We start from the raw sequence: 7060 nt of genomic DNA, 5'->3' as shown, positions 1-7060 counted from the left end.
TATAGGAAAATGTCAGTTGTTAATTTCTTCGTTATTACACCATAAAAAGACTTGAAACTTGGCCAAGAAGTTAATTTATTACTATCTTCATATTTTAATGTTATGTTGATATGCCACTTATCACAAGTAGTGTAATTATGGAAAAACATGTAGTTATTTTGAGAATTTTAAAAAAAGTGGAGTCACTACAGTACACATTTAAATAATACCAAATTGTTACCTTTATCTAGTGCAAGTTACCCCTTACATGTAACGAATTTCTGTATTTCACGCCCTTCATGGTTACTTTCACTTTCAATTTAGCATGGCAGAAGCCGCCGTTTTCTAAATCTTGGTGGACAAAGAGTGTAAAAACAATCTAAAATCTCGGGTGATACAGAACCGATCTGGTCAGTGCCGACAACATTTCATCCAAAACATATCTTTGCATAACTGTAACTAAAAAGTATTAACGTTGATAGTCGTTTTCATTAGAAACTGCTGTTTGCATCCTGCACAACTAGATCTGTCCAAATTGAAAGTAGATTGATGTATTCCTACGCTCTAAAATGTATTAACTATTTTTAATTTTACAATGAAGTTAAGATTACTCTTCTAAATTTTGAACATGCTCTGAAATGGAAAAAAAATATTCATCTTATACTGTCACGTGTATTTATACTACACTGTACAACGTTTCGTTATCGGTTTATTTTACGACGTATGACATCCGGTTACATGTGAGCTGCTATTCGGTGACGCCAAGGATGTAAACACAGAGACAGAATGTTTGATAATTAAAAATTGGTGAGAATATGCGGGTATTCATCTACTTTTTATATACAATCGACTTTTATTTAAACTTTTCGTCAGGTTGTCAACGCAATCAGTTGCAAAAATTCAACCATTCTCGATCATTTAAATGTTCAAATGGTTTCATGCCCAATCATCGGCCATATTTACCACGCCTTTTGTGGCAACTTATTTACTTTAATTAAACATTTTTTTAACTGAACTGTTAAGGTTTCAGTCGTAAATATGTATAAAACTTTACTATTAAACGATTAAAAAGTATTTTTTATGATTATCTTGATATTTGTCGTATGGACACGTAATATATGGAGGGCATTTTCTTACATGCTGTCCTGTCTTTAGCAAAACACTACAAATTAGGCTAAAACTCCTGTTTAGGGGATCCCTTAAATAGTGCTTTTTTTTCTATCCATTATAGAATAATATGGGGTAGGCATTGCCTAAATCAGTGAGCGCCCTGAACTTTACCATACATATACTGTCTGTGCGAGTCTCATAGTCATAAAAATAATGGCATTACAAAGAGGGAGTGTCAACTCAGATGAAATGTTTTGCTTCACAAATGCAATATTTTTGTTTATATTTAGGCAGCAAGCAAAATCATTTTTTTTTATATGAAAATCTGTTTTTGTTTAATTAATGGGGAGTTTGTTTTTAATAAATGAATAACTTGGAACAATTTTTCCCCAAAATTCCAACCCCATGAGCACACCCCTTTCCCCTTGCTCTCAAAATGGTCAATAACTTTATAGCACTTCGCAATAATTTACATGTTTTATCCCTTAAGGGCATCTCTAGCAACATCCATTTCAGTTTTGACCTGTCAGATCAATCTGTACAGATATCAGAAATCTTACAATTTTCTACGAAAACAAAATTCAGATGACAGCAATAAATTCCAAACAAGAAAATGATTGCCTTTCCTATCTTAGAAAAGCTATGCTTCAGTTTTGATTATATAATATTGAATTATAAAATTTGTTTTTTTCGGAGGCGGGTTAGGTTTTTGACAACAGCAACAATAGAACAGTAAAGGAAGTATATTTTTATTTTCTTTCTTTTTTCGAAGAAATATTTGAAATCTTGTTCCATGGACAAACAGACTGTGGTTGAGACAACTCTTTCTATGATAATGATAAAAAAGATATACATGTAAAAGAATTATACTTGATACTTCAAGAATTTTCAAAAGACCAACTGGGCCCATCCATAAAAAATAATTGTAATAGCGACTCAAACCCATTATAATGGAGTAAATGTTATGAATAAATAAATAATATTTAAAACTAAAGTATGATTGTCTGTTAATATCACTGATCTAAATACTACCTTGAACCATCGAGTATAAATGACAAACTGAAGAAATGACATTGATTTTGAACAGAATAAGGGATATGGACAAAGACAAAAAAGATGTTAAAATCCATTTAAAAGATGCAGATTTGCAAAATTTAATGCACGGATAATTGGACAGATTAGGTTTCAAATTCCACACCAATATAAATGAATAATTATCCAATCGTTTGTTGTATTAAATTTTGTCACATTAAGATAATATTAAAAGGTTTTCTTTAGAAAAGAGCATGTAAAACTGAAATTTTGGCAGTGAGTAAAACTGATAGTTGGTAACTTTGGAAAAAAATCAGCAAAGCAGAACGAAATGTTAACTCGATTTTAAACTCATCAAGATAGGCTCGCTAACCAAAAATCAGCTCAATAACTGCAAGCGTTTAAAAAAAAGTGTCGAAAACTTAAATTTCGGTAAATTTAAGGGCAATAACTCTGACAAAAATAAGTGAAGCCGAACGAAAACCATACTTGATCTGTAACTCATCAGGGTAGACTCACATACCAAAAATCAGCTCAATATCTGCAAGCATTTAATAAAACAAAACAGCGCAGAAAATTTAAATTTCAGTAATTTTTTCAATGTTCAAGGGCCATAACTCGGACAATAACCAGCCAAGGAAAAACGAAATGTTAAATAGATCTGTAACTAATCAAGGTTGACTCAGATACTAAACTCTGCTCAATATCTGCAAGTGTTTAGAAAAAGTGCTGAAAAAAACTTTTCTTCTGGATGGACAGACAGATGGAATGCAAATGTAAAGTCCCCTTCGGCTAAAACAAAATGGCAAACAAGAAGAAACTAGATGAACTAGTAGGGGGTCCATGGGAGGGTTCTGGTGGTGGAAACACATTTTCATTGGAAAATTTTGTTACATGTGTGCTTAATGTACTGTAAAATTAGTAAATAACAGCCTAGAAACCACTTTTTTTAATGACACTGTAACCCTATCTTTTCAAAATCTCTAGGTCTGTAACATTTGATAAATGTAATGTTTTTTCCAGCTGTCCCTGGATTAAAAGACCCTTCTGACAAGTATATGTACATGTACATAGTCAGTTTTGAAAAAAAATTGTATACTTTTATTTTTCAGGTTGTTCTATGATAGATCCATACAAATACAACAAATTTAGTACCAAGATATGTAGATGGAGATAGATTAAGATGTAGACCTTATTTTAGGTATTTCATGTATATATTTTACAGTTACAGAGTGTAAGTTCAATTGACCTCTGACTCATTGTTTTAAAATGATTTGTAAGTATCAATTAATCTTAGATAGGATGGATTTTCCTAGAAAATGGTCAAAGGGGTTAACTTTTTTAAGAGGGGACTTTAGTGTTAAATAATTAACAATTTAGGCTTGTCGTCTGGATGGGGCCTCTATATTTTGAATCGATTTCTTTAGTAAATGATAAGTAGCAAGAAAAGCTTGAATAAGATTAATTTTAAATTTTTCAATGCAAAGTGAAGGCGGAGGGGGGGGGGGCTACGTTTTATTTGCGGTCATGTATTGGTATGTGGGTGTTGTCGTTGTCTGTAGACACTTGTTTCTTTTTTTGCCATAATTGGAGTACTGGTCGGTATTTATTTATAAAATCTTATAATGTTACAAGGTTACAAACTCCAAAAGGAAGGTTGTATTGATTTTGGGGTTTATAGCCCAACCGTTTTAGAATAAGGGGCCTAAAAGGGGCATAGAAAAGCATTTGATAGAATCAGGAATGTCTATGATATTGTTCCTTAACATTCTATAAAATGGTCAGACTTGGATTGATTTTGGGGGTAAAGATTTGAACCTTTCAGAAATTAGGGACCAGAAACATGTTTTTTCTTGATGCCCAAACAATATCTTGACTATTAGGGAATGAATCTTTTTGAAATTGTATTTCATGGTAATATACATGTACAATGTACCACCAAAGGAAGAGTGGGATTAATTCTTGGGGTTGTGACTTGAGCCGAGTAAGAATAAGGAGTCACTATTGGACCATGAAAAACAGTTTCTTTTATTATTTCTGGACAATAACTTGAGTGAAAAGAAATGGATCACTTTAAATTGTACCACAAGATGCCATTTTTCCACAGGAAATTTGGGATTGATTTTTACAGGTTTTTACTAGAACCATTTTGGAAGAATGGCAAAAAAAGTGACTAAATTGGTTCTGGTAAAATTTTTATCTTGTGTCAAATATCTAATCGTAATCAAATTTCGTAGCTGTGTCAGGTTTAAATGGTGTGTCCATACTGTTTTTCAGGGTGTTTTCCAAATGTTCAGGGTTCAATCTCTGCAGTCATATCAAGCTGACCCTGCAAAGCATTTTATTTGAGTTTACCTTCAAATTTGTAGCTGGCAGCAATACAAATTTAATAGAATTAATTCTACAGTTGAGCATAAAAGGAGGGTTAATTCTATATTGGTATTGGAATTGAATATTTCTAAAGAGTAAAAACGTGTGCTCATGGGGTAAATGTTGCCATGCTCACCATGGTTGTTTGATTCAATCATCTCTCAGGGGCCAATTTTGAACTTAACTCCTTATTCTTCCCCCAAAATGGCATATTGAATGAAAAATCTTACAATATTAAACTGAAATCCCAATTCCTTATTTACCCTGAAAAGTTTGTTAATCAAATCAACAACATTGTCCTTATTTTAAGGGTTACAAAAAGAAATTTGTTTAAGGTAATGTGTATATTTTTCACATACATGTATATACACATGTACATTATCATTTCAGCAATTTTTTTTAACTTGCAAAGCTCTATCGTTTTTTTTCTTAAACATTGTTGTAGTTGCTTTAATTGGTTAATTTTATTTCCTTTATATAATCCTAACACATTGAATTAGATCCAAATGGCCTTCCATATTGTTCTCACTAAAGAGAAAGTGGAAGTAGCTATAAATAGAAATGAAAGTAGTCCCAATATAAATGGCTTCCATTTAAATTCATTTTGAGTAATTTACTTGTTACAATTAAGTATAGTTTTAAGATTAGAATCGGTTAAAAAGGGTAATTTGCACTAGATACATGTTTGTTAAATATTTTTGTTTACATTTTATAGGTAAATATGGACTTACAAAAGATGTGTATTTAATGGCAGTCTGGCACCTTTATATGCAAGAATTACAGTAATGGAAAAATGTTTTTAAATGGCTTAGAAAGCTTGTGCTAAATGGGAGGAACATTTTAGTATATGATATGATGTTATTATGGCATACACTTATAAAATATTGAACTTTCAGTTTTTGGTTTGTTTTCCTTTAGCGGAACCTTAATGACATTCAAAAAATTGAAAGGATTTCTAAAGAAGAGTAAATGTGCTTTTAAATGATTAAAAGTATTTTTTAATATCGAATAATAAAGCGAAAATTTTGACAGGACGAACTTTTGCTGACAAAATAATTGCGATGAAAAGGGGGACATGTTGATGAATAAAGTTCATTATTCATAAAATGTGTCATTTAAGTCAACTAATGTTTACTTATTTTTCAAGCTTATACTCATAGATACATTTTGATGTAACAATTACTTCATTTGAGCCAGTTAAAGTGGTAAAATCTTGACAGGACGGACTTGTTCTGATACATGATTTGTGTCGTTTTTTTACGGGGGTACGGTAAGAAAACATCAAATATTTGGATTTTAATTCATGTTTGTCACACATCCTTAACATATTTTTAAAGCTTACAATTTTTGGTATATTTTGTTGTACGGTTTATATGTTTTTGAAACATGTTCAGAAATCAATTCAAAATCTCATGGAACGAACTTTTTCGACAGGAAATTTTTAACTTGCTATCAGATGTGGGAACAAACAATGTTAAGTTTTCTCTAAGTGATAAATGTTTGTCAAAAAAGTTTTACATATTCGTAAAGCCTGTATTAAACGGTATATTTTGATATCAAAATATTTAAATTTGACAAAGTTAAAGGGGAAATATCTTAACAGGACGAACCCTTTCTGTTACGTAATTTGTGCAGTTTTAACGAGGATATGGAAACAAAACATATAATATTTGAAATTTACTTAAGTCTGTCAAAATATTTATCGGATTCTTAAAGCTTTTAACTGTTCTAGTCATTTTCATGTATAGATATTTGAAATTAATTTAGAGATAAATCCAAATCTTGACAGGACGAACTTTCGGGGTGAAAGAGTCAGCAAGGGAACCAAGGTTATAGCGATAATCAAAAGAATGTAATCCAGGGACAAAGACCAGACATGGAAAACAGACATACACAACAAAGAACATAAAGTAACTAAAATCATACATACAAAGTAACAAAAGTAAATGAGCAACTCAGACTCCACTAAAAACTGGGAGCATGGACCAGGTGCACCGGTAGGGTAAGCGTCCTCTGCTTTTCTGGAAACACCCGCCGAGTTGCTCATAAAAAGTCAAGTCCGGGGTAGACAAACGAGGGAAGGAAAACTATGACCCGTTGAATAAATCAGTTTTCATGGTGCTGATGGATACACCATAACGATCCACGAGTTCATGATGACGACCATAAAACTTCTGTAGTGATGACTTCAATCTTGTAGCAACATAACCCTGTTCCAGAAGCCTATTTGTTAGAGTTCTAGCGCGATACAAAAAGTCTGCGTAGTTTCGGCAAGCTCTGGCATAACGTATGAGTTGTGATATGAACACTCCATACGACGGAGCCGAAGGGATGTTGCACAGATGAAAGGGAAGTTGACAATTCTGAATAAAAAGTCATCATATTTAAAGTGAAACATATTTATTTATCGACATAATTAGACCTATAAAATTAATATACACCCAGCGGGCACACCACGTGGATTAGTCCGAATTTCCTCTGACCCTGCAACTATCCTCTTTTTTATTTGGATATTGATATGTCGAGTTGGGGTCAGAATGATGTGCCATACAAACAGTTTGAGATTCAG

The 7060-nt window shown here is 32.3% G+C and overlaps 1 long non-coding RNA gene across 1 annotated transcript; it reads left to right on the top strand.

The window, feature by feature from the left end:
* The first annotated feature begins 719 nt into the window (after positions 1-719).
* LOC148600303 (uncharacterized) lies at positions 720-5386 on the top strand. The gene is made up of 3 exons (XR_015917829.1): positions 720-786; positions 3234-3322; positions 5207-5386. It is a non-coding gene; the product is annotated as an uncharacterized LOC148600303 (long non-coding RNA).
* Positions 5387-7060: the final 1674 nt, after the last annotated feature.

Source organism: Perna viridis, chromosome 13 (genome assembly GCF_037379345.1).
Source record: "Perna viridis isolate PV_CMFRI_1.1 ecotype Kerala chromosome 13, ASM3737934v1, whole genome shotgun sequence".
NCBI classification, from domain to species: Eukaryota; Metazoa; Mollusca; class Bivalvia; order Mytilida; family Mytilidae; genus Perna; species Perna viridis.
This window is presented reverse-complemented; position numbering and strand designations above follow the sequence as displayed.